The 22,015-nt window shown below is 45.5% G+C and overlaps 1 protein-coding gene across 1 annotated transcript in view; it reads left to right on the forward strand.

Annotated features, from left to right (window-relative positions):
- The first annotated feature begins 563 nt into the window (after positions 1 to 563).
- The window catches only part of LOC133628622 (E3 ubiquitin-protein ligase ARK2C-like), a 97,288-nt gene continuing 75,836 nt past the window's right edge, over positions 564 to 22,015 (forward strand). The window contains 1 exon segment of the mRNA XM_062017038.1: positions 564 to 618. The gene's annotated coding sequence lies outside the window, so the exon portion shown is untranslated.

The raw sequence follows: 22,015 nt of genomic DNA on the forward strand, positions 1-22,015 counted from the left end.
GATGGACATTTTATGCATGCTTGTGTTGGCAAATGTGATTCTTTTGTTTGAGCTGTATAAAAACTCTGAAAATGGTAACTAACAAGGAAGCACATATGGAGGAGCTATCCCCCGTGTTTTCCCAGCGCTGCATAATAAAGAAGTGCCTGCTTATCTGCATTCCTGTGTAGAGAAATTTTTCGCGATTGCGGATCCGTCAACAGTGCCAGTGCCCGCGCGCGGGCACACGCGTGTGCATCTGAATGCGCGTGCGCGTACCTGTGCGCGTGGCGCATGCGTGCATCTGTGTGAACACGCGTGCACACGCACGCCGCACGCGTACAGGCGTGCACATGCGGACAGCAGCGCCCGTCCACCACCTAGCGTGTCTACCGCTCCCTTCTGTCTTCCGGTCGTTCTTCCCTTCGCCCCTTCCTTCTCTCCGCCCTGGCGGTGAGGGGGGGTCATGTGGCGGTCGGCGCTCTGACAGTGTTGGTCGGTGGCTTTGGGTGCCCGTGGGTACTCGCTGCTGTGTCGGAGAGGCTGGCGGGGTCGTGCCACGCCACAAAGGCGGCAGCATAGTCCTGGTGTACGTTGGTTACTTAGTGCTGCCTGTCTTCGGCTCCGTGCGTAACAGAGGTACCGCGCGGTGCGCGGGGACCGCGATTCGCGTTCCGGAACCGCTGCGTGATGGGGGAGGTTGGTATGTGTGGGCAGGTGGAGTCCACGGGCGGCCGGGCGTCGGCTTAGCCCGGCCCAGGCTCCGGGTCCTCCAGCATTAGCAGGGGGGCTGCCCCTCTCTTCCTTCTTCCCTCCCTCCAGCGCTTCCAGGTCGGCGGCTGGAGCTCGCTCGCTTAGCTCCTCGGACGTACAGGGCTCCGCGCCCGCCCCCCCTCAGGCCTAAGCAGTGCCCATTGTAGGCATTCCCAGCTCCTTTCTCCTTCCCCACTCGCTCCCGAGGCCACCCCGGCGCCCGCCGCTTGCCCAGTTCCTGCCTGCACCTCCAGTCTGCTTCGGTATATCCATTCTTCTTTTTTGGTAATTATTAATTTTTAAATTTTATTTTTATTTTCTAATTTACACTCCCACCCACTCCACCCTCCCCGTCTCGCAGTGTAACGTAGCCACCAGGCCATTTCAGCGTAGTTGTAGGTGATAAGAGCCGTGTTTGTACTTTCATCCTGTTGGGCTGAGTACATTGCACTATAAATTACTGTTAAATGGATTCATTTTGTTGTGGTCGTCGGGCGCAGAGTCTCCTGGGGGAGGAGGGCAAAGGCCCCCAAGTTACACCCCCTCTCACCTTCCATATTTAGTTGGGCAGGGGAAATTTGTCAAGGAAATGCAATTGGCCTTAACTCCAAAAATAAAACTGAAAAAAACCTGGGGCTAAAATACCCCCCAAAAAAGCTGCTGATGTTAATCTCTCTGTAGAGACATACCCTGCTAAAATAATGTTCTGTAGCCTGTACATCTGCTCAGTGTATGCTACTTCTGTTCTGTTGCCCTTCCATAGCATGGTGGGCCTTGCCTTTTTATATTGTGTGCATGATGACATTGTTACACATGATTCCACTATACTAATATATGATCTTTCAATAAAGAAAATAGTTTTCCTATATTAACCTAGTGTGCTTTTTCTGTTGCTATTCTCCCATTTATTGTTGTATCCTGCTCTTTAGAAGTTTTTTCCTTGCTTTTCCCTATTGTGAGTTTTGAGTGGTTTTTTTTTTTTTCCTCCCCATAGTGCTGATATGGGGGCTTTTAAGTACATATTTTTTCCTCTGCTCCCATATCTACCCTCAGCATTAGTCTGTCTGTACATACTCCCTAGATGCACAGTCATATTATTGTTGTGCTGATGCAGAATTCTGTTTTATTGCAGAATATATATATAAAAAAGTATCTAAGCTCTCATTATTAAACAAAAAAATATAGAGATTGGATGAAGGGTCTGCTGCTTATTTCATTCTAGTTACAATATTACACATTCCTTATCACACTGATAACAAAAATGAGGGACAACCTCCAGGTGGATAGGGGGAATTATTTTTTTACCTGATTAACAAGAAGTAAATTAATTTGCAGGGGAAAAAAAATCCCTCTAATCTATTAGCTGTATATTTAAACAGATATGTGAATGCCTTGCCCACCACCTACTAGGCAAGAAGTTGCTGTGCCTCGGTCCTGTGGCAACTGGCATGTTAAAAATATCTTCACTAGACCCCTGCAAGGCAGGCTTGTAAAACCATCCCAGCTGCTAATGTAACCACATTTTACTGCTTGAAGCTTCCAGGCCCACCATCTTCTGAGTAACCCGATTTGGTTAAAAGAGCAAACTCTGGGGTTGGGAGAAAGTCACCAGGAACCTTAACATATTGGAAGCAGGGAGGGATGGACAAGCAAATTATAGTCAGTGAGCATTTTTGCTGTGGCTGTAAAGCAATAATAATACTGGTCACCTCTCCTTCTTTCTGCCCCAGACTTCATTTCCCAGGTCTGCAAAGTGGTTCTGCAAAACTTCCCAATTCTGGCTTAGATGCTACCAGAAACTGACAGAAGTCAGGGCTCCTGAAAGCAAGAGATGGGGCTGGGTTTGGTAGTGGGTGTGTGTGGGGGAGCATCTTATCTTAATTGCACTATGGGGAGGCAGAGGATTGGTTATTTGTATTTAATGGGAGGAAGACAAATTAAGCAGGTCACTAAAATTTAAAGAGGAGCAAACCAAACAAAAGCAAATAGCTAGAGCAACTTGCCTTGCCTTACCTGAACATCCCTCAAAGGGACCCATCACTTCACAAGATTGTGCCTTCCTACCTCCCTCCTGGCTCTGTCTTGAGTTTGGTTGGTTGTTTTTGTTTTCTAAACTGTTTATTATTCTTCATATTTCCCTTTTTCTGTCTATCTTGATGACTGTTTGGCCATCCTGCAACCCACTCTCCTCCTCTCCATGAGCCCAAGCAGGTTCCCCCCTCTGCTTCCCCCCTGGATATATATGCTGTGGCCTTTTCTTCTTGCTTTATCCTTCCCCCCCTCCGGCCTTGCGCTGAGCTCTCTGCTCAACACATCTGCCTATATGCATCCCAAGGAGGCAGGCTTGGCTTCTTGCTTGCATGAAGGGAGGCATGCATGCCTATTGGGGATGATTATTTTCCAATGTGATTTTATTTCATTTTTTTTTTTTAATTCAACCCCCATCCCACATGAGACGATGAGATTTGGGTTATGATATGGGAAAAAAATGAATCCTCTCCTCTACTCCACCCTGAAACCCTGACATGCATAAACCCTGTCCCCTCTGAAATGTATCTTGTGCTACAGACCTGTCAGCAGCTGCCCTTTTGTTAAGAGAATGGATTCACCACAGCAAATGTAATATCCCCCCGAGGTCTTATTCTGTAAATTACAGAGCAAAAAACTGTTCAGTCACTATACTCTGAGGATACCTCAGTAATCTAATAACACAGAAAACTGCTGGGTTAATGGCAACACATGCTAAGCAATTCATCATCTGCATCATATTTTGACCTATCTTTGTTAGAAACACATTCTTATAAGAGGAAACATTTCTCACCCTGCTCTATTCCACCTTACAGCCTTATTAGTCAGTAACCACCAGGCTTTCATAGCTCATAATCCATCAAATGCATCCACAGTTTAATGGCTTCATTCTTCTGGCACTCCCGAGTCTTGAAAAGCCATCTGCTACAAAAGAAAATAAAGTGTGTTATTTAAGAACTGGTGAGTTGGTGCCCAAGCCAGGAAGCAAACACAGATGTGAAGCTGGGGAGGAGGATTTAGGGGGTGTTTGCCACAAAACCTAGGAGCTGCTCCGATTGGGAGGGATGAGGTGGTGGGGTCACAGTGGGGCCATGGTCTGGCATCACTCAGTGCATCCCAGACAGAGTGTGGAGTGCCAAACTGGGGGGTGAGATCTGTAGGCCCAGGAGGCCACCGGAACTGCCTTGATCCTCACCAAGTTTCCAGTCTTGTGCTAAGTCCTCCTTGATGAACCTTCTGGAAGCATTATCCTAGAGAAAGTCAGAGCTTTCTTTTCTTTGTTGTTTTAAACTCTGCTTATCATTTGGGGAGCAACTCATTAGCTGAAAGAGGAGGATGGAGCACTGCTGGGACAGGCATGGGAGCCCTGTCCTCCCAAATCTGTAGAAAAAACCCCCCTCAGGTGCCATGGGGAGCATGGGTGACATCCAAGACCTTCTCCACTGACCAGACGGAGGATGGTTGCAACTGCTGGAGGTGCAGGGGTGGAAGGTGAGGGGAGGACAGCTCTTTTGGGGGCTCTGCAGTGCACAATGCTGGGTAGCAAGGGCACAGGCATCCCCTCCAGCCCATTTACAAGCTGGTTTAAACCCAAACTGTGCCTCATGTCAAAACCGGAAAGTCCTTATCTCTAGAGGTGTTCAAAAGGGGACACGTGCTGCAGCAGGTCATCAGGGAAAAGCCTTTCCCACTCTTAACTTGGGAGCACATATTTTGGGAGACATTGAATAAATGTGCCAGAGATGCAAGAGGAGATTTATCAAAATGTTGTCTTTGCAATTTGATAATCTTCAATACCTATAACCTCAGGGTAAAATCTCATTTGTCTGTACTCTTTGGAGCAGTGGAGGATGTCTGTTTGGTTTAGTCAGAGCTGATTGTCATCAGCTGGTGGGAGCTCCTGGGAGCCTTAACTCTCTGAGGCAAAATATGATTTGTTAAGCTTAACTATATTAATATCTTGATAGTAGCAGTTTCTACATTCTTTTACCTAATTCCTTATTTATCTAATTTCTGTTCTAAGCTTACACAGTTTCTTTCCCACACACAGCTGCTTTCATATCTACATTCTAATAAGCAACTCATCCTTGTCTATTCTTTAGGCCCATTGTTCACTGTCTGATATAGCCAAATTCTGAGACCTGCATCTGAGGCCTGTGTCTGAGCCTGATGCAGCTTACGGTTTCATATAACCAAAGTCTGGGTGGGCCACATGTCCATTTTCCTTCAGGTACATTGCTACAATTCCCCCTTTTTCTTCTTGGACCAGCCAGACTCTTTTTACAGCCTTTTCAATCATAGCAGTTACACATTTCAGAATCAAAGTTACAATCATTAATATGACTACGATGATCAGCAAAATAAATATGGCCATTTTAACTATTGACATTAACCATCCTTGTATTCCCCACGATGATTCTCCACCCATCTGACACCTCTAAGTGGGACACTCCTTCTCTCAGTTTTTGTATACTGGCATGAATCAATTCCAAATGATCTGATAAGTTCATGCAGCACATTCCATCAAGATCCTCACATCCATGACCATGAGATAACAGCAAAAAATCAATAGCAGCTCTATTCTGCAGAGTTGCATGTCTGATATTACTTACATCACTAATCAAGCCTTCTAATGCTATTATTGGTTTGATTGCCTTGTTTGCTAAGCCAGCATCCTAATTTGCATAGCTGAGTTAATGAAGCTGATACTCCTATATTTGGAGCAAATAAGCTAGTTGCTATCACTTCCTAAACTAAACTATACATAACAAAAAAATCCATTTTTATAGATCCCAATAATTCTATTTTTCGTGGCTCTATGATCATCCTTGGTAATCGTGGAATGATTGGTTACGTTGGCAAGCGTAACTCATGCTTTGTTTAGGCTGTTGGAATTGCCTAAAACCATTTACGCCAATCATTATCACTAGTATGACATAATTCATTTTTACTCCTGATCAAAAAATCCTTTCCTAATTAGTCCAAACACAAGCTTTCTTTCTTGTCACTTTTTTTTTTTTTTATGTTCTCCCAATCCCAATTTCTTGCTGTCCACTACCAAGGGATTTTTAACTCTTTCCCACACTCTACTACCTGTTGAAATGATTCACTGACTTGTCAATGTCAAAATGTTATATTCTTCCAAGTTTCGTTCCTGACACCTAAAACACCTTGGAAATTTTCTAATGTAACAAAACCACTATTCGTCATCACATTTACAACAAATTGCTCGACATCATGGCTGACAGTTTTTACACTCGTTGAGGCAATGGATTGAAGATGGATCAGTTGGTGTTTTCCTCAGAGGCGTTGTCTCCACTGTCCTGGCCATTCAGTTCTGGATCACGCAATTAATATGGCTTAGTCCACCTTGCTGGAATCCACCATGGTCCTTGATCTGTAATGACACACATATAACCTCGTCCTGTTAATTGTACTTCTGCAAGTCCTTTCCATTGACCTGTTTTAAAGTCCTTATATTGAACCAATATTTTAGAGTCTGTGTTTTCCCTTCCCAAGCTCAACGTTCGTCCATGTACTACCACAGGCGGCTCATCCCTGTTTCCTGCCAATTGCAAAGAATTCAGTACATAAATCACTTTCTGTAGTCTGTCATGAGGAGATAGTCCAGTTTCTCCCCTTTTTTGTTTTTCAAGCATCTGTTTAATCGTGTGATGGCTCCTCTTAACGATGGCCCGACCTGTTGGAGGATGTGAAATACCTGTTGTATGTCGAATTCCCCAGAGCTGTAAGAAGTGATGAAGTTGCCGACTGACATATCCAGGGCCATTATCTGTCTTTATTTCTTGAGGTACTCCCATTGCTGCAAAACAACCTCTCAAATGTTTAATCACATTTAGCAGATTCACCAGTCAGTGCTGTAATCCATATCACAGCAGAAAAAGTATCAATAGTAACATGCACATATTTCAGTCGACCAAATTCATTAATGTGAGTAACGTCCATCTGCCATAATTGCAGTGGTCCTAGACCTTGAGGATTAATTCCAATGCCAATGTCTGTTCCGGCTTTCTGGCAGTCAGGACAGGACTGTACAATACCAACGGCATCATTAAGAGATATTCAAAACTGTTTTGTAGCATTTTAGCATTTTGGTGAAAAAAGGAATGAGCTTGTCAGGCTTGAGTAAAACAATCTACCAGAGGACCTGACCAGGCTGGAGCTACCAACCTGTCAGCTCGATCATTTCATAGAATCATAGAATCATAGAATGGTAGGGGTTGGAAAGGACCTTTAGAGATCATCTAGTTCAACCCCCCTGCAGAAGCAGGGTCACCTAGGTCAGGTCGCATAGGAACTTGTCCAGGCGGGACTTGAAGACCTCCAAGGAAGGAGACTCCACAACCCCTCTGGGCAGCCTGTTCCACTGCTCCGTCACTCTCACAGTGAAATAATTTTTTCTTATGTTTAAGTGGAACTTTTTGTGTTCCAGCTTCATCCCATTACCCCTAGTCCTGTTACTATCTACTATAGAAAAAAGGGGTGTCTCAACCTCCTGACACTCACCCTTTAGATGTTTATAAATGTTAATAAGATCACCCCTCAGTCTCCTCTTCTCCAGACTAAACAGCCCCAGTTCCCGCAGCTTTTCCTCGTATGAAAGATGTTCTATTCCCCTGATCATCTTGGTGGCTCTGTGCTGGACCTGTCCCTCTTGAGCTGAGAAGCCAGAACTGGACACAGTACTCCAGATGAGGCCTCACCAGGGCAGAGTAGAGAGGGAGAAGAAACTCCCTTGACCTGCTGGCCACACTCTTCTTGATGCATCCCAGGATGCCATTGGCCTTCTTGGCCACGAGGGCACATTGCTGGCTCATATTTAGCTTATTATCAATCAGGACTTCCAGGACTCTCTCTGTAGAGCTGTTCTCCAGCAGGTCAGTCCCTGGTCTGTCCTGGTGCATGGGGTTGTTCCTTCCCAGATGCAGGACTCTGCACTTGTCCTTGTTGAACCTCATGAGGTTTCCTCTCTGCCCAACTCTCAAGCCCGTCGAGATCCCAATGAATGGCAGCACAGCCTTCTGGGGAATCAGCCAGTCCTCCCTGTTCGGTGTCATCAGTGAACTTGCTGAGGGTACACTCTGTCCCCTCATCCAGGTCATTGATGAATGAATTTCCGAGTATTAAACCTCCAGGTAGTCCTGAATGACTTATAATATGCATTATAAAATAAACATGTTGTTTGTTATTAAGTAATGATAAAAAGTGTTGTAAAAGTTGCCACAAAACCTTATTGCTGACTTCTTTTAGTATAGCTCAACTGTCAAGCTGGTAGAGATCTCGATGAATGGCAGCACAGCCTTCTGGTGAATCAGCCAGTCCTCCCAGTTTGGTGTCATCAGCGAACTTGCTGAGGGTACACTCTGTCCCTTTATCAAGGTTATTGATGATGTTGAACAAGACTGGCCCCAGAACCAATCCCTGTGGCTCTCCACTGCCCACAGGCCTCCAACTTCATTCCACGCCATTGGTCAACACCCTCTGGGTGTTCTGTCATTCAGACAGCTCTTGATCCTTATCACTGTCCACTCATCCAAGCCACTCTGCCTGAGCTTTCTGATGAGTATGTGATGGGAGACAGTGTCAAAAGCCTTGCTGAAGTCAAGGTAGATGACATTTGTTGCTCTCCCCTCATCTAGCCAGCCAGTTACACCCTCATAGAAGGCTACCAGGTTGAACAAACAGGATTTCCCTTTGGTGAATCCATGTTGACTCTTTCTGATAACCATCTTTTCCTTCATATGTTTATTAATATCATTGGCAAGGACTAGTTCCATCACCTTTCCAGGGACGGAGGTGAGGCTGACTGGCCTGTAGTTTCCTGGGTCGTCCTTCCTGCCATTTTTGAAGACTGGAGTGCCATTGGCCTTTCTCCAGTCCTCAGGGACCTTGCTTGTGTTCTATGAACATTCAACAATGATGAAGAGTTGCTCAGTAACCACATCAGACAGCTCCCTCAGCACTCTTGGATGCATCCCATCAGGTCCCATTGACTTATGAATGTTAAGCTTGCCCAACATGTCTTTAAACTCTTCCTCATGCACGAAGGGAAATTTCTCCAGACTGTCCTACTATCTTTGCTGGACTAGGCTGTTGTGATGAATGCAAGTGATGCTCATTCAAAGATTTAGAAAAGCTAGGAAATGTACATACGTACAAAGACACAAACAGACACCATATTGCAACCAGCAAGGTCAACTCAAAGCCACCCTTCCTTTGCTAGCTACTTCCTTATATGCTGCTTCCACCCATGTGATCAGCCAGGGCTCAATTGATTAACCCGCAGCACCTGTTTCTGATAATTGGAAGCAGCTTGCCAGCTGCATTAACTTGTCCCTACCATCTTTATTCAAACTGAGGAAATATCTGGCTGGTCCAAGTCATGTTTGTATCTACAGTTCCCCCCTTTTTATTTTTGGACCAGCCAGCCTTCAGCAACACATTTTAAAATCAAAGGTACATCAAGAAAACATAAGTATTTTTGCCCATGGCCATGAGTTTACAATGAAAGATCAATAACAGCTACATCGCTGAATAATATAACATAAAAGTCCATTTTATTAATTAAAAATAAACATAATCTAATATGTGTTACTGGAAGGAACTCATGCTGGCAGGAAAGGATGAATTTCCTGTGCTGCAGGGACCACCTCATGGGACAGGACTCACAGACCACGCATCAGACCAATATGATCAATGCAGAAGCCATTTATTTTAGCATTCAATCACATTATATGTGATTATATGTTATTCTTTTCTAAATACATGATATATTCTATTATGATTGGATAGTTCAGTCTATCATGCTCTGTTAACGTGCCTAATAGCAAAATATGATTTGTTAAGCTTAACTATATTAATATCTTGATAGTAGCAGTTTCTACATTCTTTTACCTAATTCCTTATTTATCTAATTTCTTGCTCTCATGGCCTTGAGCAGGAGTCCAATATCTTATCGCTTAATGCTTACTGCCTAACCATCTGTATTCTATCATGTCCTCTTTTCTCTAGCCAAGTCTCCACAAAACTCCCCACATCTCCCCCGTTTTCTTTTTGGACAATGATATTAGCCTGCCACATCCTCTCAAATGTTCTTTCTATTGTCTGTTGAATACAATTTATGAAACAGGGAAACACTAACAATGCAAATAAAACAATACCCATAAAGCCAATTCCATACATTATAACAGTTTGCAACAAGGGCCTATTCCCCATCTCTTAAACCATCCTTCAAGTTCTAATCCCTCTTCTTGTTTCAACTGATGTAATCCCTGTTGAAGTTCTTTCAGTTTGGCATGTATCGAGGTGCAATGGTCCGACAGGTTCATACAACACATGCCTTCAAACTCTTCACATCCATGTCCGTGGGCTAATAATAAAAGTCTATGGCAGCTCTATTTTGTAACACCACATGATTTACACTTTGAACGTCAACTGTTAACATACCAATCATTTCTGAAGTTTAATTTACCTCATCCTTAGTCCAACATCCTAACTGTTTAGCCAAGTTCATGGCCTTATTGGCTGCTCCTCCTGGCAAAAGGATGGCAACTATGACTTGCTTCAGTTCACTCCAAAATCGTGGGGGACCAATATCAGTACAATCAAACTCATAATAACTACGTTTTTTGCGGGAGCTATTATTATGGTCAGCAAGCTGCATTAGCGCGGTTAAGTTAGGGTGGAATAAAGAGAGTTTCCCCAAATAACAGGGTCCACCCAGGGGATTTACTGGTATTCCGTTCCAGGCCCTTTCTCCACAGATTAAAAATATAACCGTGGGCAATTTCTTAGGTGATGTATACTAGAAACATTACATCTGGAATACAATTGCTTAAATACCGTTTCTGACTTCAAAGAAGAGTCTAAGGTGGCCCAATATTTTCAATTTCTATTAAAGTCGTGGATATCCCGTGACATAAAACTTACCCAATTTCCCCCAGTTCCATTAGTACCAAAGCTTGCATTGGCACTTCCAAACAGGTCTATTTCCTCAGGGGGTGAGGCTAATGTGGTATTAAGGGACTTAATTATCTCTCATTGACCTTTCCTGTCCAAATGATCGTGATCATCGCTAATTGTGTTCAGCCCTATTACACAAGGTGTTATTGTCTACTAGTCCACAAAATTCCTCTGGATTCCACACGGACAATCCTATCAAACACGTTTTAAAAGGATTAGTAACCCCTCCCAAACTAAGACAAAGAGATGAATGACCAGTTTGATTAGCAAAGGTTATCCAAATATTATCTCTAGGCTGATTAAAATGCGTCAAGCTGTTAGCAATTATAGTTACACTAAAAGCTATGGTTATAACAAAACATTACATTATTATTCATTAAAAATCACTATATTTTTGTTATATAACCTTCAGTCTTTTGATTGTTAGCCAGTCTTCCAATGACTGCAAGACGAGGGTGTATTTATTCTTCAATCTCTTCCTGTCCTTTTTCCTCAGAGGATTTGATCTCCGCAGCTTTAAGGACAGCTCTTGTCCACGTGGCTGGCACCCAAATGGATCCTGTGGGAGAATCAACACACAAATACCCACGTCCCCAGTATAATACTTTGGCCGGAGGCTGCCATATCCCTGTTTTAGGGTCACGATATTTAACCCATATTTATTTCTTTCTCTCCTTTTGTGCCTTTGGATTATGATGTATTATTGCAGGTGGTAGCTTCTGTTCCCCAAACACACACAGGTGATTCATAACAAATAAGGCCTTTAACAATTTCATATGTGGGTCTTTGACATCCCCATATTTACCAAGATATCTTTTTAGAGTCCCATTAGCTCTTTCTATTATGGCCTGTCCTGTGGGGGAGTGGGGAATCCCTGCTACATGTTTAACTCCCCATTGCCTCATAAACTGTTCTATGCTTTTACTTATATAGGCTAGACCCTTGTTTGCCTTTATTTTCTGAGGAATTCCCATTATTGCAAAACAACTATATAAACGACGCTCCACATGTATGGCCCTCTCCCCTGTCTGTGCTGTTGCCCAAACGAATTTGCTCCATGTGTCTATGGTTACATGCACATATTTTAGTCTTCCAAACTCTGCCACATGAGTGACATCCATCTGCCAAACTTCAACCCCTTGTTTACACCATGTGCTCACACCTGCCACCACCAGCACCTCCTCTCACTCCACCCCGTGCCCACCTCTTCTGTACCTTTCACCTCTCACGTTATAACCCGAGATCTTCCGGACGCCTACCACATCTCCCGTTCCCTATGCTCGATGACTCCAGTGTCCTGTGGCACGGGCTGATACATAACGTGTCTGCCCAGCACATATGCTAGCTGAGCCAATTGCAGGAAGATATGATCAGGTGGTGGTCGTGTTCCACTTCACTATTCAATCTTGCCAATAGTTGAGTGACTCCATCTTGATCTGCATCACGGTGAGCACTCCGAGAAACACATCAATCTGCAAGAGAGACTCAGTAGACCGTTATACTCATATCTTCTATGCCCCATGCTCTCCCCCTCCCTAAGACTAGTGTGAGGGATACCGTGGCTCAATGTGCTGCCCGTTCCCGAAGGAAAACACAAAACAACCGAGGTTATTTTATGCGGTGCTTTATTAAGGGCCCTAGGGACCTGAGGACTAGTGTCCAAAGTCAGAGCCCCCCATAACAGAAAATTTCACAGAGTTTATATACCTTTCACAAATGATTACTTCATCAGGTCCCCGTGATGTTTACCAGTTTTCTTAGACTTTAGGATTATGTTGTGCTCTTTCATGTAGTTACTTGAGACTATGCTTATCTGAATCCACAGCCAGAAATTTCCATAGATAACAAACAAGTAAACATTCGATAACGATTTCTTTGAGAAAAACAAGATTCAGTGTTCAGCATTCTTCACTAATCTCTTTGCTTTGTTTAAGCAAGAATGCACAAGCTCAGCATGCCCCACTAGTTCCCTAGACTGCTAGGTTACATCAACATCCCACACTGCTCACTAGGCCTCGATACAGACCTTAGCCTAACTACTTCTAACTTTCCATATACAGTAATGCTAACAAATGCATGGGGATAGCTGGTATGTCCATGACCCCTGCGGGCAGCCTATAACTCAAATTTTACTAACAAGCATCAGACCCTTACAATCAGCAGCAAAGCTAGGGTGTTTATAGTACTTCTAATTGGTCCTTTCTCTAAAAGCCAGCTGTAGTTTTCTGCAAGAAGCTTTGCAGTTTCACACGCTGCCTCAGCCTCCTCCTTGCTCCAAGTTGTTATCTCGTAGGTATTTTTGCTTCTTCGTTTCTCACAGTAGAGAGCAGCTCAAGGACAATCTGCACATTAGTTTTAGCAACTCATGCCTGGTAAGCTGCTTCTTATACACTGAAAAAAAAGCACAGCTGACAAACAAAGTTATTATACTTGTGCTAAAGGTAAAATCTCTAGCAGGTCTATGTTGCAAAGTTGTATGGCTAATACTACTTACATTACTAATCAAGTCTTCTAATGTCATTGAGATTTGGTTACTTTGTTTGCTAGGCCAGTATCCTAATTTGCATAGCTGAGTTAATAAAGCAGATACTCCTACACCTGGAGCAAATATACTAGTTGCTATTATTGTTGAGGGAGACCAAAGGTAACATGGTCATCACATTCGCCAGTAAATGCATGCACAAATTGTTTTGGACAATGATGTTTCTAAATCATTGTGTGATTAGGCATCAAGATCGTCAGTTGTCCCAAACTGCATGGTCCCCTTTGTAATCTCGAGGGTATTCCAGGCCATGCCTGGTCCCCACAGATCAGAAAAATTCCCTTTGGTAACTGTACAGGCACAAGACCTGGATCTTTTTGGTGAAGTATAATTGCACCAAGATGTTGTGTTCTTATACACGCCCAGGATGGGATCCACATTCTGTCTAAAATGTTTTGATATTGCTGGTAAAATTAAACATAACACAAAAATCCATCTTTATAGATCCCAATAATTCTAACTCCTGTGGCTCTGTTGTTATTATTGGCAACCATGAAATGATCAAATCCCAGTTGTCAACTTTGCCATTACCTTTAACTAAGGGATTTGGTTTTAATGCATTTGGTACAGGCCATTGTGCCCACCAAACAGGTAGAAAAAGGATTATCTGGAGTGGCCATTGATAAACATATTGTAGACTGATTGATTGCTTTGGCCAGTGTAAGCCACATGTTTTGCTTGGGTTGTTGAAATTACCTAAAACCATTTACCACAATCATTTGAAGCATCAACATAAACCACCTTTTAGCTTCTCAATGCCAAAATGTTCTGTTCTTCCAAGTTCCATTCCTGACACCTAAAACGCCTTAGAAAGTTTCCACTATTCATTATCACATTTACAGCAAAAGGCATAACATCACGACCAATAGTTTTTACACTCGTTGAGGCAAGGTATTGAGGATGGAAAGGATGAGCCCAGCGGTCCGTGAGGGCTGGGGCCGGCCGTGTCGGCGCGCGGTGTGTGTGTGTGTGGGGGGGCACCCCGGAGACACTGACCGGGCGCGGGAAGCGGCTGCGCGGCGGCGGCTGCGGATGGAAGGGGCGGGGGGGTCTGGCTCACTCCGTGCCGTCCCCGGCGCCGGCGGCGCAGTCGGTATTACTCTCTCCCGTGTTTTCTTTTTCTTCCCCTCGCGTGCCCGATGGTATCCAGTCTAACATGGGGTCGCGCTCCCTCACTCTCCTCTGATCATCTTGCGCTGCACCCCCGCCCGACTCTGCCCACTTGGCATTCCCCTGCAAGTCGTCCCAGGGGTAACTCGGCGGGTTGGGCTCGAATGGGAAGCAGCTCTCCCGCGGGGGCTCTGCTCTGAAGCCCCTTCGCCTCTCTGACTTTGTAAAAACTCTTGTGTAGAGAAGAACCTTTTTCTTTTTTCTCGGTATCATCCGCCTCAGCGCCGCTCCCGGCGCTACTCTCGGCACCTCTCCCGGCGCTACTGTCGGTGCCTCTGTCAGTTCACTCTCTGCCCCAGGGACAGGCTCACTAAGTGGGGGGGGGGGGGGGGAGGCGGGGGCTCTTTAGGCCGGCACTCTTGTTCCTTGGAAGGGGCTGATGGCTCATATGGTTCTCGTACCCCGTCCGTGCCTTCAGGGCTATTTTCTACACGCGGGGGGGGGGGGGGAGCACTACTTTTGAGACAGTGGGAGCCAGCGAGGTGGATTGGAACCAGTCACGCTCATCGTTTTTGTTCTTACTCTGTGCTGCTGATGCGTGCTCAGCAGCCTTCTTTTCTGCCTGATGTTGCAACAACTCATTGTGCACTATCCTCCAAAGCTTCCCTAACTTTTCAGCTATCTCATCGTCCTCCAGGGTAGCTTCCCACAGCAAATCCCCAAATTTACGCCATTCGCTCAATTCATGCACTGTATGTGGATTCTGAAACACTCCCTTAGCATACCCATAAGCTAACAACCCTGGTAGGTCTTTTTGCAGATCTATATCCTTTATCTGCCGCTTCTGCAAGAATGCAGTAAATAAATCATATGCCACTTGCCTTTCCATACCTATTTGTCAGCGTGCTGTTGCAGCCCTTCAAGGTCCGGCGGCACGTATCGGCCGGGCTCGTCTATACGGTCACCCAGGGCACGGCGTGTTCCCAATTTTCACGCTTATTGCCGTCCTTGCTGCATAGGACCCGAACCCCTTCGTCGCTCCGCCGTGGCACCCAGTCGGTATATCACGTCCTTCGTGTATCGCGTCGGGGTCACCATTTGCTGAAGACGACGGGAGACAAGCCCACCCTGTAGTGCAACAAGTCTCAACTTTATTTGCAAAGATACAACTCTTATAGATACAATAATCAGGCTCATACATATTGCAAAAGCTAAGCTCATCATTGGTTCCCAATTAGGTGCAAACCTCGCCCTTGTTTCAACAAACTCCAGATACTTGTGGCTGCTTAACCCAAACTAAGCTCCTGCTTTTTCATCCTGTTATCATACAGCTCTCTTGCTCTCACGGCCTTGAGCAGGAGTCCAATATCTTATCGCTTAATGCTTACTGCCTAACCAGCTGTATTCTATCATGTCCTCTTTTCTCTAGCCAAGTCTCCACAAAACTCCCCACAGCTTGGTAATTGTTAGGAGAACTGTGGGCCTCTGCATCCAAGCTGGGCAGGGGTTGGGATGGCTATTGTCTGGTTTCCACAATATTAAGAGAAAGAGACCTTTGTCAAGTGAGCTGAGCTGCTCTGAAGGGCTGGACACTTCAGCTAAATGAGCTACCACTTGCCATCAAGAAAATGGGGCATTCAGGAGTGTGGCAACTCTGCCCAAGCTGCACTTATAAGACCAGGGCATCTCTACTCACTGCAAGTAGGTTAATACTTGTGGGGCTTTACGCTGCTGTGCTTCTACCCTGAAACACAGAGAACAGAAATCCCTATACTCCTTTAGAGCAGATGAGTAAATAGACCGAACCCAGGGGTTCCGGGAGGAAAATTGCCATCTGTACAGCTTTTGTTGTTTCTCTCAAAAATAAGAATGATCTGTTGGATATCAGGATTTTGCCCATCCAACTTTCTGTGTGAGAGTATTCAGGGCTTGGGGACTGACTGCCTGCAGGCATCTCTTTGGAGCTAGATGTTTGCAGATCTGCCAAATCTTAGACAACTTCTGAGCCAGCCAGCACCTCCTAATAGAGCTTGGCTTGATTTGCTTGGTCAAAATGCTGCTTCTGAATGGAGGAACAGGATTAGATGCTTTATAGTCCACCTTTCCTTAAAGCATGAGAGAAATTTTAAGAATGCAGCATGCAGCTCTCTGGTGTTCTAGAGGCACTAGGCTTGAATTAATGTCACTGAGAAGTTCCCAACTTTAATTCATTTTTGTTTGTAACTGGGAGCTCTGAAGAGTCAACAGGTTTTATGCCTTGAACTCGTTTTGGTTTTTTTTTCCCCAGAGAAAGGTTGAATCTTAAATACACCTTTAATTGCTGCTTTTCTCTCTTCTACTTGATGTCTGCCAGAACTGCCATCCAACAGACAGTACATGAGTTAGTGTTATTCATGCTGTATTATTTCAACTGAGGCACAAGTCTTCTCTGGAATTCAGTGGCTAGATGCAGAAGTGCTGAAATGTTGAGGCATATACCCAGCTGCCTCAGGAGATGCTCTTATAAAACAAAAAACAAACAAAAAAAAGGGCTTCTTTCACTGGCCGATAGAGTTGCAGAGGTCTCTAGTCCAGCCTCCTGCTCAGGGAAGGGCTGTCTGCACAGTTATTGACTGTCTCAGGGTCTTGCCCAGCCAAGTTTGTGATATATTCAAGGATAAAGATGATAGCACCTCACTGTTCTCTGGTCAGCAGTCCCTGGGGGTACACCTGCTCCTAGGGCTGGATGGGCAGTCAGATGGTGTGGGCAGAGGTGCAGATGTGCTCTCTCCTGCCATAAAATTCAATATTGGACATTTCCCTTCTGTTCTGCACTGGGGTCACCCCCTCAAAACAAAAGAACTTTCCATGGGCAGGGAAATCCACTTCCATGGCTACATCTACATGGGGAAGTTCACAAACCATCATGGGTTTGGTCCAAGACCAAGCAGCTGGGCTGTCCAACACCCAGAGCAGAAACTGGCTCTGCTCAAAGTGCTGGGCGTTCTCCTGCTTACCAAAATGGCGAGTGGGTTCGGGTGGGCAGAGGGCACAACATGCTGACCTCCAGCTCTGCAGATCCCCACTTGGACCCTCTCGATTTTCCCTAAGACTGAGTGCTTTTGGTCTTCCACCTTCTGTACAATGCACCAGTATCCATCATCCAGGCCACTGGGTATAGAATTCAGGGAACAAGGATTCCGCTCCTTTGTAGGTAAAATTCCTGGGAAAATGTAGATGTGAATGGGCAAAAGTGGTTTTCTGGTTGTCATATTCCTTTCTGTGGTCACTATTGAGAAAATATGTGATAGGAGATGTTTGAAGAATTGTATTTAGCCATAAAAACTTGGTCAGATGTCTCTCTTCAGGAAACACATTTAGAAATGAAATAGAAAGCTGACAAAGCTGAGATTTTTTTTTTATGAAAAAGAAAAAAACTCAATTATTTCTTGGTGTCATAGACACATGTATATATGCTTCTTTTTAAGAATGGTTTTATTTGGTTTTATTATTTGATTTTAATCCAAAGGGAGGCATTTTCCCAAGTCATCCCCTGCAGTAGTGGGAAGAGTGACTCAGGCCCTATCTTCTCCATGAAAACAACTTCAAAATAATGATCTAGGGGAAAACCTGGCTGCTGACAATGACTGTATGACTTCCTTATCTAGTTGCTCTGATTAATAGGTTTACTTTCCCCGTGTAGCTGATAGATGTTGACTTTTTTAGTCTGACAGTGACTCCTTGCAATGCCAACTGATACAGGGTCATGGAGACTCGTGGCCACTTGTCGATAGCAGAGGATTTGTTGATGTAAATCAGATCTGGAGTTGTTGAGAGGGAATTAATGTGAAATGTCTTGATGTGACTTTACAGTCATAACTACACTATTACATAGGCATAACTACACTATTAAACTGATCTGCCTGTATTTAACTCTTATTTGTACTTGAGTGGAATATTTTTTTTCCTTTAGGAAGGATGAATTTTACAGAGTAAAAGAGCTATTATAAACCTCCCAAATGCCTCTGCAATAATGATATGTCAGCTTACAGCTTGAAACTCAGACTCCTTATGTTGTGATAGTGTCTTAAAGTCCTATTTCATCTTCTTCCCCATCTCTTCTCCCTCACCCCAGTTACACTTTCAAAATGTCTCTGAAATGATGATTTTGGGCACACAGATGGTTAGACCTTGGGTAGTCAGACACAACTAAAATTGTCACCTTGCTTCATGTGGTGGTTTAGCCCTGTCTGGGTGCCAGGTGCCCCCCAGGTCGTTCTATCACTCTCCCTCCTAAATTGGATAGGGGAGAGAGAAATATAACAAGAGGTTTGTGAGTTAAGGGAGATTGCTCAGCAATTAGTGACACGGGCAAAACAGACTCAACTTGGGGAGAAAAAGGTTTGATTTATTAATGAACAATCAAAACAGAGTCAAGGAAATGAGAAATAAAACCAAATCTTAAAACACCTCTCCCTACCCCTCCTTCTTCCTGGGACTCTCCCTCCTCCCCCCTAGCGGTGCAGGGGATGGGGGTTACAGTCAGTTCATTACAGATGGACTTTGCTGCTGCTGCTTCTCAGAGGGAGGCCTCCTCACACTTCCCACTGCTACAGTGTGGGGTCCTTCCCATGGGAGACAGCCCTTCATGAACTTCTCCAATGTGGGTCCTTCTCATGGGCTACAGTTCTTCACTAACTGCTCCAGCATGCGGCCTCCCATGGGGGCAGCTCTTCACACACTGCCCCAAAGTGTATCATCTACCAGGAGAACAGTCCTCCAGGAAGAGACTGCTCCAACGTGAGTCCCTCACAGGATCACAAGTCCTGACAGCAAACCTGCTCTGGCATGGCTCCTCATGGACTCCCAGGTCCTACCAAGAACTTATTCCAGTGTGGGCCCTTCCCACAGAGTCACAGCCTCCTTCAGGCATCCACACACTCCAGTGTGGGGTCTTCCACGGGCTGGGAGTGGATCTCTGCTCCCTGATGGTCCTCCATGGACTGCAGGGGGACAGCCTGCCTCACCATGATCTTCACCACAGTTCATAGGGGAATCTTTCTTTCAGGGCCTAAGCACCTCTTCCCCCTCCTTCTCCACTGAACTCGGTGTCTGTGAAGATGTTTTCACATTCTCACTCCCTTCTGCTGCTGCTGCAGTTGAGCAATTGGGCAGCAACTTCTTCCCTTTCTCAAATACATTAATCACAGAGGCGTTACCTCAATCACTAATTGGCCAGGCCTTGGTCAGCTGTGGGTCCATCTTAGAATTGACTGGCATTAGCCCTATCAGCTACAGGGGAAGCTTCTGGCTGCTCTTTGTTTAAAGAAGCCACCTCTGTAGCCCCCCTGCTACCAAAACCTGGCCCAGGCAAAATTACTGCACTTCAGCAGAGCAGTTCCTGACTTCAGCCCGTCAGCTTCATCACCATGTTTTTATGTTACGTAGTGGAGAACATCCTTGCCTTGACACCTAAATGGGGTTTTGATAAATTAAGACTCTATAAGAAGTTGCAGCTTATACTGGTCTGGTATAGACATGAGCTGGCTGCACCCTTGGGTTTGAGTTAATTGTACTAGAGAGTAGATAAGGTGTTTAGTGATGTTTTTTTAGCATTCTTCCCCCCCCCCCCCCCTTTGCCCATCAGTGACAGTAGCTATATCAGTTTGTTGTAGAAGCAGGGAGAGAAACTACAGGTGTGGTGGACCATTGGCCATGGGGATTTGCTGGAAGATGCCAAGAAGATTATGGGGTGGGCACCTTTGCTGCTCATTTCTCTGCTGTGCAATTACCAGCTCTTCAAAACTGGCCCAAGAGGCACAGAGCCTAAGGGGTGGGAGGAGGGATGTTCCAGTGCTGGTGGCTGCTGGGCTGTAAAAAGCAGACAAAGACTAGCACCCAATAGATCTGACTGGAGTGGACTAATCCTGACCCAATGTCTATGAGTCTGGCAACAGGGAGGATCTTACAGCATCTTTAAATCTTCTGTACCCTCTTTGTGGCAGGCAGTGGGATGAAAAACCTGTAACCTTGTATTTCTGTCCCTGTCTTTATAAGCATGGCTGCAGGTGAGGACAACCCCTACCATTCTACGGTCTCCAGTGTCAGTGGGGTACCAATCGCTGTGTGCTGCTGCTGCTGCCTCTGTGGCTGGGAGGCGTGGGCAGCATTCATTGCAGGGAGGCTGAGTTTTCCCACCTCTTAATGGAATTGAGCTGCCTGACCTTAATGTGTGACTGATACTTAATTTGAAGTTTCTCTAGACATCAGCAGGCAGTAATGGAAACAATATAGGCCCAACAGTGCAGACCCTTAACCCTGAAAAGACAGCAAAATAATTAAATTTAGTAATTATTAAAAATCTTTGGGGCCCAGAGGTCACACATGGGACTGAACATGTATTCCCCGCCCCACTTTGCAGTCACATGGGCTCCTGGTAGTCTCTCGTGCCACAGGAAGGAGTGTGGTATAGTCTATTTGCCCTGGACTGGTGGGAAATTGAGGTGCTCCTGGCCCTGCTCAGATGGGTGCATCTCCTGCCCAGTAGCCATCACCATCACCCTTCTGGTTTCCTTTGTTTTGCTGAGGCACAGGCCCTGTACCTCTTAGACCCTCATCCATGGGTTTCTCTTGATGCACCCATTGCCCTGTAGGGTCTCTCCTGTAGTGATTGGGCTCCCTGTGGTCCCCATCTGGCCTCGGGGATGGCCACCTGCTAAAAATCCATGGGTGCCCAGAGTGGATGTGATCACCCCTTATCCCTGGTGCTCAGTTGCAGCCCTTGCTCTGCTGGGAAGTGCAGACGGAAGGTTGATATGTACCTGAGGACTGGGGAGCTTTTGGGATGCTCCCTTGGTGAAGTTGCCCACTGTCAAGAACATCTGTGCATCTGAGTCACAAGCTGAGCACTGGCCAGTTCCTGCCCTGTTGTCCTGCTTTAGGACTATCTAGGAACAAAGGACCACAATCAGCCATAAGTACCAAGGGCCTTTGGAATCCCCTAAGGACAGGTAGGGCTCAATTACCACTTATGGTCCCTGGCAAAAGAGACAAGACTAGTCAATTTGGGAAAGAAAAAAAATTAATCCACCAACAACCAAAAACATAAACCCTCAATATATAACTGAAAACAACACAGTGGTATAATGCTGAAGAGCATAACCAGCCATTTAAGACCATCTACCCCCACTCATCCCCTCTTCCTGGGCTCAGAGCCCTGATCCCTGTGTCTTTTATCTGCTCCCCCCTCCAAACAGCTCAGGGGGACAGGGAATGGGGATTTCAATTAGTCTTTTCCTAATGGCTCCTTGACAGTCCTCCCTGCTCCAGTGTGGGGTCCCTCACACACTGGGCAGCCCTGCATGGGCCTCTCTGACCTGTGTTCATCCCAAGGGCTGCAGTTCCTCTCTGCCTCCTGTGTGGGTCTCTGCCGCCCACAGGCACTTCAGCACAGCCTATGCCATGGCTGCCTCCTCACACAGTCTCCTGCCTGTCCGGGCACGCTCACCTGGAGCTATTGGTGGCTCTCAGTCCTGCCATTGCCCTCCATGGGTTGCAGGAATACAGCTGTGATTTCACCATGGGTTGCAGAGGGGTCTCCAGTCCGGTGCTGCTCCTTCCTTCCTCCTCTGACTGTGGGAT

The sequence above is a fragment of the Colius striatus genome, chromosome W, assembly GCF_028858725.1.
Source record: "Colius striatus isolate bColStr4 chromosome W, bColStr4.1.hap1, whole genome shotgun sequence".
Taxonomy (NCBI): Eukaryota; Metazoa; Chordata; class Aves; order Coliiformes; family Coliidae; genus Colius; species Colius striatus.